The sequence below is a fragment of the Mytilus edulis genome, chromosome 3, assembly GCF_963676685.1.
Source record: "Mytilus edulis chromosome 3, xbMytEdul2.2, whole genome shotgun sequence".
NCBI classification, from domain to species: Eukaryota; Metazoa; Mollusca; class Bivalvia; order Mytilida; family Mytilidae; genus Mytilus; species Mytilus edulis.
This window is the reverse complement of record NC_092346.1, coordinates 102,973,556-102,987,104: the sequence shown is the minus strand read 5'-3', so window position 1 is coordinate 102,987,104 and position 13,549 is coordinate 102,973,556. Positions and strand designations below refer to the sequence as shown.

General features: G+C 30.9%; 1 protein-coding gene across 2 annotated transcripts in view; it reads right to left on the bottom strand.

Annotated features, from left to right (window-relative positions):
* Positions 1-13,549, bottom strand: part of LOC139518049 (tyrosine-protein kinase RYK-like) — a 55,381-nt gene that overhangs the window by 18,891 nt on the left and 22,941 nt on the right. The window lies entirely within an intron of this gene.

The following is a 13,549-nucleotide window of genomic DNA, read 5'->3' as shown; positions in this document are numbered from 1 at the left end:
AAAAACAAAACATATTTAGAAATATGGAATTTAGCAATCAATATATAGATAAAAAATACATACCAAGAGAAAACTTCTATCAAGAGAATCAATGTTTTGACTCCCGAAATCACATCAAGGCTTTAGTTTTTAACACTAGAGATGAAAGACAGAAAAATATAATAGAATAAAAAATAAATAGGGAATGTGATCATAGGACACATATGATGTCCCCACTTGCACATAACCTTATAAAGGAACACAACTGAAAACGGTAAAAGTGACACTACCCAAACTTGTTTTTGATCAGAGTTTTGTGGTAATAAGCGTTGTGTTTAAGTTTCATAACATTTGGTTGAGGCAAACTTAAGTTAGAGAATGGAAACAAAAAATTCAACAATTATTTCCTTTTGTAAAGGGGCATATCTCTAATGTAGCAAAAGGTAAGACAAGGGAAACAAAAACTATTCTTTTTAAATCCAACAACTGAGGGTGTACAGAGGGGATACAGAAGATTTTTTGTTCCAATTTATGACCCTTGATGGACCAGCATGATTTTTATACACACAAATCAATACACTATGATTTGTCACACAAAAAAAACCACATTTATTTTACATCGAAATAAATTATTAAATTTAATTTGATTGGTGAGCTAGATAGGGTATGTGTCTATGTGAACATACTCTGTGATCAAAATTTAAGATCACATTGGTTATTCATGTTGAATTCAGTAATTACAAAAAGGAGAAATCATTTCTTAAATAGCACAATCAAAATGTTTCTTGAGTCCAGTATTCATCAGACCTTATAGTTCTTCCAAATAACATATCAGAGTTATCCCCATTTGTTCATTTTCCTTATGTACCTTTAAACTTCTGTGTTTAATTATTTAACAATAGATGGAGAGACTGAAGTACTTATATAAGCCACTCCATAACACATTATTTAGGGCAATTAATATGTTGACATGTTATAACAGTTACATAATACTAGACCTTTGACCCTATTTATAATAAATCTAATTACCTATGACATTTTTATAAACAGTCATATAATTGCAAAACAGTTTTTTTTTGCTATCATCTGGGACAAATAATTATTTGCTTCTATGCACATTATACAACTGTTGAAACAATATGGATACAGTTAGTGTCAATTGTCAATTATCCAGAATTGTTTGTATCTTCATCAAAACTCATCAAAATGTGCAATAAACACAAATATCAATACATATTAGCATACACTATTCTTTGGTCAGGTTGTTGTCGCTTTGACACATTCCCCATTTCCTTTCTCAATTTTACTATTACACACTATAACGACTAGCATACGCCATAACACTATAACGACACATTAATATTCATAGATTATGACACAATGATTATGCATAAGTTATGACACAATGATTATGCATAAGTTATGACACAATTATATGCATTAATCATGACACATTGATATGCATATACTATGTACATACTAGTATTTGTGTCATTGTGAAAGTATATCAGTGTTCATCAAAGCATGATAGTTAATGCATATTAGTGACAGTGTGTCTTAGTGAATGCATATTATTATGTCAATAGCGTATGTGTTTCAGTGGATCATAGTCTTTGCATAACAATATGTCATATGCATTCACTATAATAGTCTCTGCATAACACACTATCATAGTCTTTGCATAACATATGATAACACACTATCATAGTCTTTGCATAACATATGATAACACACTATCATAGTCTTTGCATAACATATGATAACACACTATCATAGTCTTTGCATAACATATGATAACACACTATCATAGTCTTTGCATAACATATGATAACACACTATCATAGTCTTTGCATAACATATGATAACACACTATAATAGTCTCTGCATAACACACTATCATAGTCTTTGCATAACATATGATAACACACTATCATAGTCTTTGCATAACATATGATAACACACTATCATAGTCTTTGCATAACATATGATAATACACTATCATAGTCTTTGCATAACACACTATCATAGTCTTTGCATAACATATGATAACACACTATCATAGTCTTTGCATAACATATGATAACACACTATCATAGTCTTTGCATAACATATGATAACACACTATCATAGTCTTTGCATAACATATGATAACACACTATCATAGTCTTTGCATAACATATGATAATACACTATCATAGTCTTTGCATAACACACTATCATAGTCTTTGCATAACATATGATAACACACTATCATAGTCTTTGCATAACATATGATAATACACTATCATAGTCTTTGCATAACACACTATCATAGTCTTTGCATAACATATGATAATACACTATAATAGTCTCTGCATAACACACTATCATAGTCTTTGCATAACATATGATAATACACTATCATAGTCTTTGCATAACATTATGTCATATGCATACACTATAATATATTGACCAAAACTTATTTGAGGCCAGATTTTGATGAAACTTTTACTGTTTAATTCATTATTGTGTCCACTTTTTATGTTCATTATGAACTATTTCTATGTCATTACTTAGTATATAATAATCTGAATGTAAATATTGTCATAATGCTCCCTATACCTGCTATTTTTACCCATTATTTTGTTTTTATTCAGCAATACATATTTATCTTAAATTTTCATTTATTAAAAAGAATATAAATTAAACAAATATTGCAAGAAACTGCAGATATAGATTTTAAAATATTTTCATTTTAATTAGACAAAATATAATTTAAACAGAATTTAGAAAATAGTGATTTTATGAAATGTATAGTAGAATTTTTCAAGTGGTGATTGCTTTTGACTTTGATTAATTTCATACCACACATACTTATTTCAAAACATTTGCTACAGGCAATCTCAAATTATTTTACAAGAGATGCAAAGATATATTATTATGCTGCCATTGAATATGAAAGGGGCATACAATTTTGAAGACTTAGCACTACCATGATTTCTTCTATAAATTTTTGACATTTATATCATTCCTGGCAATTCAAAGTTAACCACAAATTTGATTTAGTATAGAATTTTTTTTATGACTTTCATAGAAGTAAGATACCTCAAAGAATCAAAAAGTATTTTCTGTGAAGAAGTGACATTTATATGAATGTTACCCAGTGTAACAGATCGATACAGGTGTACAAATACCAAGAAATATCTACATAAAAAGAAATATTTTCAGCATATGAAAATCAAAATTTGACATGATTGAACCCTGGGGTACGACCACCATGTTTTGAATTATAATTATCTAAAGGCAGCATACTTCAGTGCACTTACCCTAATATCCATTAAAGAAATATAAAACAGCCAAGAAAACATTTTCAAAAAGAAACATAATTATCTTAATTGCTATGCAATAGGTCTGAGTAATGATCTATTATCTGAAAAGCTGACATAATGAAATACTTGGTTCTATGTAGGAAGCTTACAATACTGTTTTTGTCAACAAGTAAAGTTACATAATGTCATGCAGAAAAGATTCCATATTATATATTGTTATTTTATATATTGAAGTATTGTTTAAGATAAAAGAGAAAGCATACCAATAAATCATTTATATATCAGAAATAAAAACCATCATAATTAATGCCAGGCAATTCACCGATTGAAGCTTTAATAAAACCTTAGTGCTATCAAATATATTCGGCATATTTGTCAGGTTTGCCTCCTCTGAAAAGTATTTTTGGTGTCGTTTTCATTTATTCCCTCAATTTTATAACCTACAAAAATTCATACTTAAGTTCTAAGCATACCAATTGCAGGTACTTAAAATTATGTTAGGAAATCGGGAATTTATTTGAATTTACTGTTATTTTGCTTTGCTTATAAAATGATGGAATACAAGCTAAAATTATCAACTAAAAAACTTCCTTCAAACAAAAACACTTCAACCTGCTTCATTTCTTTTTTGACATCAAAATGACCATGAAACATTAATAGCTTAACATATTGTGTCCAATAATTATCTAAACTTTAAAATAGTTTTGAATTAGATCTTAGCTATATTTAATCTGATAATCATTTGTATTATAATAAATCATATTTCATTAATTATATTTAAACCACAATGTATTTTGACACAAAGATTAAATACCAAATATGCAAACACTATTAAAGCTCTGATGAAACTGATCATACTCTGGACTTAAAACACCTTGAGGTTCTCATGAAAGTCACAAAAATTATTTCCTTTTTTGAAAGAAAATTCAGTATATTTCAAAATTCTAGTTATATAGTTATTAATTAGACCCTTATTCACAAGCTCACTAACTAAGGCTATGATATTCAATATGAAGCCGTTTACATCAATAATTCAACAGATTGAACTATTATACAACAGAAAATTAAACAAGCCAAAAAGACATTATTAGATCTAAAGCTGACTTTAACTAGAGCTGATAAGATATTTTCATTTACTAAAATTAAGCCTGTAATTGTACCAAAAAATTATATAACAATAATGTGTCCCCAGTACTTGTATACCCCACTCGTACTATCATTTTCTATGTTTAGTGGACCATGAAATTGGGGTCAAAACTGTACTTTCGCATTAAAATTAGAAAGATCATAGCATAGGAAACATGTGTACTAAGTTTGAAGTTGATTGGACTTCAACTTCATCAAAAACTACCTTGACCAAAAATTTAACCTGAAGCCGGACAGACTGATGGACGAACGGACGGACACACAGACCAGAAAACATATAGCCCCTCTACTATCAAAGGTGAGGCATAAAAAATCTAATCAAGATACTTTTAATGCAAACTAAAAGCATGGTTGAAAACTTTCAAGTGTCAGTCATTAGCACTGCACTATCTGGTAGAACAAATTGGACTAGTCTATGTTCCACAATCTAATATCAGACAGATTTAAAAGTATAAGCAATTGAACTTGTCTTGAGATCCACAAATGATAGCAAAGTAAAATATATTTGGGCATTTTCGACCTTTCTCTAGACCATCATCTCAAAACAAATTTAAAATAATAAATTGACATAAAACTACTGTCTACTTGTAGCTTTAAACGTCTAAGTATTGTATCCTTGTTTGATAGTGAATCTAAAAGAAAACTAAGTATTTTGGACTTGTTTTGAGACCAAACTTTAATCGGGGATTTAAGTGCAAAATCATTTTGGGCATGGTTTTGAACTCCAGCTGATAATAAAACAGACATAGTTCCTTAATGTCTTATATTTTACATATTTTTAAGGCTAAGTGCATTGTGTGACCCTTATCAAACCCCAAATAGAACACATGCTTAAAATAATTTCATTAGATATTAGAAAAAGCAGAAGACGTTAAAGCTACCACTGTTTTAAGATTACAGATGTTCATTCCTTAGATAAAAAAGTTAGCAATAATGAATGTTCCCACTTAGAACCAGCAATCAAGCTACATGAAAATATGTATTGTGTCTACCAGTCAAATCACCTACTCCAGGAGCACCCTAACATGAGATCATTCCATCAAAAACAAACGATTAGTCTATCATCTAACTTAATCTTATGTAATCTTGTATTTGTATAATCGAGAAAAAAAAAGATCATATGATTATATTCATCTTAATTATAAAGCAAAAAAGTCTTCTTATCCCTACATTTTGATAAAAATCCAAAGTGAATTGGTATAGAATTGAAACATTTGAACTATTGTAATAATTTTTTGGCATATGTCGAGCTTTACTGGGTACTGAAGTTAAACCCAATACAAATTAAGAACAAGCATTAATAATATGTAAGGGAGGTAATTCATATGCACATAATTGTCTCCCTTAGTGTGTTATAAAAATAAGGAGAAATTCCCACATATGAAATTTCTTTAAAATATGAAAAACCTCTCCCCCTTAAGTCTGGGTATTCACGACAATTTTGAAATACAATTAAGAAAATCTTATCATTCAATTACAAAAATTAACAAATGCGACATTTCTTTGCAGAAAACAATTAAAATCAATTTAAAAAGATACGCTGATAATAAAAACAATTCCTAAACCTACACCCTAAACATTTTGTATTGCAAGGTATCTAAACACATTGTCTTCCATGTGTGTTCAAACATAAAAAAATGTGTAATTGAATAAGTTTCTTTAAAAATCATACAAATAACTCTATACCCTAGACCTGACTAACTACCATTTACCGAAATAAAATATTGATGGGAAACAATGGACATTGATATATAAGTGTACCTCCCAAGTTCATGAGGGTGTTGTGTTACCACAAATTATGATTCCGTCCAGGATGGGTTGTTAGTCTGTTGATCTACAATGATCATGTGACATACGATATCGTTGAAAATTAATTATAGGGGTGAAAACTATGGAAAAAGATACTATCAACAAATTACAATTTTCTTAAGTTGTGGTTTCCATTTAAGAAATACATATTTCATGTTCAAAACTGTTTTGAACAATCTGACTTTACTACAAAATTTTGGTCAATTTTGGTGAATTCCTGAACTTACTTTCAAATTTGTGTATTTTAAAATATGCTTTGCAATGTTCTTCTAAACGCAATCACAGTTAACAGCTATAGAGGTTAGAAAAAAAAAAAAAAAAGAAAGAAACCAAAAAAACATAACAAGGAAAACTGTTAATATTTCCAGCATTGTCATAGTTTGTTTTAGGTAATTAATGAACTCTCTATTGTTTTGCCTGCAAGACTTTTGGAAATGTGGCCTTGGTTTGTCTTGTATGTATTATAATTCTAGTTTTGGAGTTTAGTGTGACGTCCATTTTCACTGAACTAGTACAAATTTGTTTAGGGGCCAGCTGAAGCCCAACTCTTGGTGTGGGATGTTGAAGACCCAATGGTGGCCTTCAGCTCTTTGGTCGGGTTGTTGTGTTTGACACTAGGTTTGACACATTCCCAATTTCTATTTACCATTTTATTGTACATAAATTTTAATTGTGAAAACTTAAATGAAGACTGCTGATAGTTCCAATCATCCAAAAAAATAATTGGCTTTTTCCAAAACATGCAGATGACATATTTGAAACTGGTAAATACGGACCACATACCAACTGATGAAATGAAAACCTTACATAACAAATGAAAAATGCACATGGTAAAATATATTAAGTTATCTGATTTATATGTACTTTCACTTTCCTTTATATTTGTCAGTCAGCATGGTCATAAAAATTGCAGAAAAACACAAAAAATTGTATAAGTGAATGTTGGTACCCATTAGTGCCTCCACTTACGTCACCAGATCGTAGAATATAAAAAAATACTTGAGACAAGGAAATGAAAGCTCTTGATCATGTGGTAATTTAATTAACAGACTATCATATTCATCCTATTTATATTATAAGAAAACTGGTGGGCTAATTAACCATAGTATTCTTAATTAAGTTGTTAACAGACAAACTAGAAAACAATAGAACAATTGACATTCTTGCATTCATCAACAAGTATTTTAACAACAGAACCAGTATTATACATATGTGATACATGAAAGGTGTTGAAGTCTAGTCTAGTCATACTGACTGTTTACCACACAAAATGAGCAAAGCATATGATGTAGTGAAAGATTTCCTCCTATTATAAACTTTCTAAGTTACATTGTTATTTTGGCAATGCAGTTAATTAAATGCTTTGAACTTGTGTTTTGGTTTGAACCGATACATTTTTTCTAGTTGGTTGATTTTTCTTTTCAAAGAAGTAAAAGATACCTTATACGCATATGTCTGACTGTTCAAGAGAAACTAGTCAGCTAACTGCTTAGATTATAGACTATGAATTTCACTTTGAACAAGAGCTCTGACAACCTGACATGTTCTGCTTTACACTCTTATTATAGTCAAACCTCAAACCTCAAGATATCAGAACATTGCATATTGTCAGAGCTCTAGATATAAGAACATTGCATGTTGTCAGAGCTCTGGATATCAGAACATTGCAAGTTGTCAGAGATCTGGATATCAGAACATGGCAGCTTGTCAGATCTCTAGATATTAGAACATTGGAGGTTGTCAGAGCTCTGGATATCAGAACATTGCAGGCTGTCAGAGCTCTGGATATCAGACAATTGCAGGCTGTCAGAGATCTGGATATCAGAACATTGCAGGCTGTCAGAGATCTGGATATCAGAACATTGCAGGTTGCCAGAGCTCTGGATATCAGAACATTGCAGGCTGTCAGAGATCTGGAAATCAGAACATGGCAGGTTGTCAGAGCTCTCGATATTAGAACAGGGCAGCATGTCAGAGCTCTGGATATCAGAACAGGGCAGGCTGTCAGAGATCTGGACATCAGAACATTGCAAGTTGTCAGACCTCTGGATATCAGAACATGGCAGGTTGTCAGAGCTCTGGATATCAGAACATGGCAGGTTGTCAAAGCTCTGGATATCAGAACATTGCAGGCTGTCAGAGATCTGGATATCAGAACATTGCAGGTTGTCAGAGCTCTGGATATCAGTACATTGCAGGCTGTCAGAGATCTGGATATCAGAACATTGCAGGCTGTCAGAGATCTGGATATCAGATCATTGCAGGTTGCCAGAGCTCTGGATAACATTGCAGGCTGTCAGAGATCTGGATATCAGAACATTGCAGGATGTCAGAGATCTGGATATCAGAACATTGTTGGTTGTCAGAGCTCTGGATATCAAAACATGGCAGGTTGTCAGAGCTCTGGATATCAGAACATTGCAGGTTGTCAGAGATCTGGATATCAAAACATGGCAGGTTGTCATAGCTCTGGATATCAAAACATGGCAGGTTGTCATAGCTCTGGATATCAGAATATTACAGGTTGCCAGAGCTCTGGAAATCAGAACATAGCAGATAGTCAGAGCTCTAGATATCAGAACATAACAGGTTGTCAGAGCTCTGCATTTTTAACTAAGAAGATTGAAGTTTATTGACTATAATGAACATATGGTTACCAGTTTGTGAACATTCACTGATACAGGTACCCCTGGGATCAAAGTAAAACAATCTTATTCATGTTATTATTCTGTTAATTCACCACACAAAGTATTCATTTATAAACTTCAACATATTATTTACTTAATATTTAAATAAAATTTGTCATTTTATGATTATAAACTCCCTTTAATTACAAAAGTCAGGCAATGGTTGAAATCAAGTACTTAATGGAGGTTACAAGCTCTTTCTATCAATCATTAACTTGTATTGAAATTTAGTAATTATAGAGGGAATTGTAGAATGACCTTATTTGGGTCAAAAACATTAAGAAGTAATTTGTAATGCTAAGATAGATTCAAACTTTACTTAAGATATGGCATTAGGCCTATACAGTTTCAAACGTGTATTTAGTTTTCAGCAATTAAATGAAAGCCTAGTTCTTCCATTTATCTCTTGTATCCTAATTGCTTTTGAACAACTAATGCAAAAACTTGAACATTAAACTTTTTATATCATTAAGTGTTATCTTTATGTAAAGTATAATTTGCAAAACATAACATTTATTAAAGAGAGACTTAGGAAAAGTACAAAACATGCAATCAGATGTGTGGATCATATTTGCCTCTCTTCAGGCAGTCATGCACCTCATTCAGAAGTGAACTATCTTGGACATATTATAATATATGTATTCTTACAGAGTATAAACATATTTATATACTTTATATATTTATATATTTTATATCTCGCTACATTGAAGACCTGTTGGTGACCCTCTGCTGTTGTTTTTTATTTGGTCGGGTTGTTGTCTCTTTGACACATTCCCCATTTCCATTCTCAATTTTATTATATAAAACATTTGTGATTTTTTCATACATTTTTAGTCAGAAACATAATTTTTCTTTTATTGTATTTAGTATAGTTATACATAATTTTTTTTATTGTATCTAGTCTTAAAAAATAGTTATACATATCTTTTTTATTGTATACAGTATAGTTATACATTGTACATAATTTTTTTTATTGCATACAGTATAGTTATACATAACTTTTCTATTGTATACAGTAAAGTAATGCATAATAATTTTTTTTATTGTATACAGTATAGTTATACATATTTTTGTTATTGCATATAGTATAGTTTTTCATATGATCAAGCAACTTTGTGAGAAATTTGCTAACTTTTATCTAGATGTTTTATCTGACCAAGTATAGCATACTAATGTGTTGTGTAGCTAACTTTTATCTAAATGTTTTATTCTGACCAAGTATAGCATACTAATGTGTTGTGTAGCTAACTTTTATATAAATGTTTTATCTGACCAAGTATAGCATACTAATGTGTTGTGTAGCTAACTTTTATCTAGATGTTTTATCTGACCAAGTATAGCATACTAATGTGTTGTGTAGCTAACTTTTATCTAAATGTTTTATCTGACCAAGTATAGCATACTAATGTGTTGTGTAGCTAACTTTTATCTAAATGTTTTATTCTGACCAAGTATAGCATACTATTGTGTTGTGTAGCTAACTTTTATCTAAATGTTTTATTCTGGCAAGTATAGCATACTAATGTGTTGTGTAGCTAACTTTTATCTAAATGTTTTATTCTGACCAAGTATAGCATACTAATGTGTTGTGTAGCTAACTTTTATCTAAATGTTTTATTCTGACCAAGTATAGCATACTAATGTGTTGTGTAGCTAACTTTTATCTAAATGTTTTATTCTGACCAAGTATAGCATACTAATGTGTTGTGTAGCTAACTTTTATCTAAATGTTTTATTCTGACCAAGTATAGCATACTAATGTGTTGTGTAGCTAACTTTTATCTAAATGTTTTATTCTGACCAAGTATAGCATACTAATGTGTTGTGTAGCTAACTTTTATCTAAATGTTTTATTCTGACCAAGTATAGCATACTTATGTGTTGTGTAGCTAACTTTTATCTAAATGTTTTATTCTGACCAAGTATAGCATACTAATGTGTTGTGTAGCTAACTTTTATCTAAATGTTTTATTCTGACCAAGTATAGCATACTAATGTGTTGTGTAGCTAACTTTTATCTAAATGTTTTATTCTGACCAAGTATAGCATACTAATGTGTTGTGTAGCTAACTTTTATCTAGATGTTTTATCTGACCAAGTATAGCATACTAATGTGTTGTGTAGCTAACTTTTATCTAAATGTTTTATTCTGACCAAGTATAGCATACTAATGTGTTGTGTAGCTAACTTTTATCTAAATGTTTTATTCTGACCAAGTATAGCATACTAATGTGTTGTGTAGCTAACTTTTATCTAAATGTTTTATTCTGACCAAGTATAGCATACTAATGTGTTGTGTAGCTAACTTTTATCTAAATGTTTTATTCTGACCAAATATAGCATACTAATGTGTTGTGTAGCTAACTTTTATCTAAATGTTTTATTCTGACCAAGTATAGCATACTAATGTGTTGTGTAGCTAACTTTTATCTAAATGTTTTATTCTGACCAAGTATAGCATACTAATGTTTTGTGTAAACCTTCAGAATAGTTATCTAGTACAGTGGGTTCATTTATTTTTGGCTTACAAAAATATTTCTTGGATTGATAAAAGTTTTGTTTTTTCTTGGAAATATTTCAGGATTTGATAAGGTCTGCATACATGGTATACAAGCCTACAGAAAATTTGTATTTGTTGAAAATTCAACTTCGTGGATTACCTGTACCTAAATGTCCCACATAAATATTGGTATCCAAAGAATAATAATCCATAGTATTGTTTTAATCAATGTATGTAAACTTTTTAATTAATTGGTCTTCAATCTCGGATTGATCGAGGTCTGTAGATCCATCCCTATACTGATATAACAAGAAACAACTGGAGATTCTGGATTAAGAATAGCATAGATCATTAGGTGTTGCCCTTCACAAAGGCAGATGATGACAGATGATATCGCCAAGGAAATCCGAATAATGTATAATGCCAATGGTGTTATCTCCCTCTAGTGAAATAAACATGATGCATATTGTAAAGGTCAGATTTCAATTTTATATGAATTTGGTTAAATATACTTACCATGAAATTACATTTATATTATATAGAATATGTTTGCTTTCACAACATGTTCTCATCGCAATTAACTAGGTGATTAAAAATTACATCCATGAGATGTACTCACCTACGTCATAGTTCACCTGTGTAACATACACTAGCTTTAGTTTTAATTTTTGCGTTCAAGAGAACGCATGTTTCTCGTCGGCAAGGATTTTTAACAGTTTACTGTTGAAAATCCTTATGTTTTATAAAAGACATTATTTGTTTTCGGAATATCGATATACGATTAATTTAATGTAAATCAGAATACAGCGCTTCTGCCAAGTTTCTGATGTGCACGTTTTCGTCATTTTTACAGCTTACGAGTCTGGAAATACGACGACATAGAAAATGACCTTTGTTTAGTCGCCATTTTCAAACATTAAATCGGGTCCGAGGAAAGGCAGAATTTAGCTGTCAAAATCGGACATGTTACGTGAGTGCTACGTTTTTAAAAAGATATATATTTAAACGGATGTTTATTTCTTTTTTCACGCTCAGCTGACCGGATTTTTTCACTGCATTAGAGCAATGCTACGAAACGGGTCGAGTGTAAAGTTTGGATCATAAAGTCGATTGTTTACAATTTGCAGTCTGTACACGAGACTGTGTAAACACTTCACTATATTAAAATCAGAATGGGTATTATGACCAGATCTGATTGTTTTTCATGTGGAAAACGTCCGTATGGGAGCGTATACCACTATTGTCACTAGAACCTCAATTGGTTCGATTGTTTACAATTTGCAGTCTGTTACGTGTACACCTGGTACACGAGACTGTGTAAACACATAACTATTAAATCAGAATAGGTATTTTGACCAGATCTGATTATTTTAATGTGGATAACGTCCGTATGGGAGCGTATACCACTATTGTGACTAGAACCTCAATTGGTTCAATAAATTTCAATCAGAAAAGGGAATCTGTCCATTTCTGATTGTTTTATTTGGAAAACGTTCCATACAGGGAGCGTAGACCAACAGTGATACTGTTTTAACAGTTGATAAATACATCACAATCAGAATAGGGATTTTGCCCATAACTGATGATGTTTATTTGGTTAACCTTCCATTCAGGGAACATAAACCATATTTATTGAAAATAAAACGTGCTCAATGGATCACTATAGACTTAATTAAAATAGAATAGGGATTTTGCCCAAGTCTATTTGATTACTGTTGACATGTTTCATACAGGAAACATAGGAACTAGAACAACATGCATGATTTAGAATCTGTAAGTTGCATTCATTCTAATAAAATACAGATTTGATATCTTACATAAAATTAAATCATAACGATTTATTTATTGCACATTGATATTTATGGAGCATAGAATTGCACGTGGATGATTGTTGCAAATAAAATAAATTAGAATCAGACTAGTGAATTTAAGTCCAGGTCTATCTGACTTTTCTAGACATCCTTCCACCCAGGGAACATTATGTCTACTTTTATTATATTTTAAAACAACACAAGCATAGCTAATACTTTGGTTGCACATTGTTTTTTGTGATGAACCAACAGTTTAGTGAATTAACATATTTGCTCATATTGATAATATATTGAACAAGTGTCTGGAAA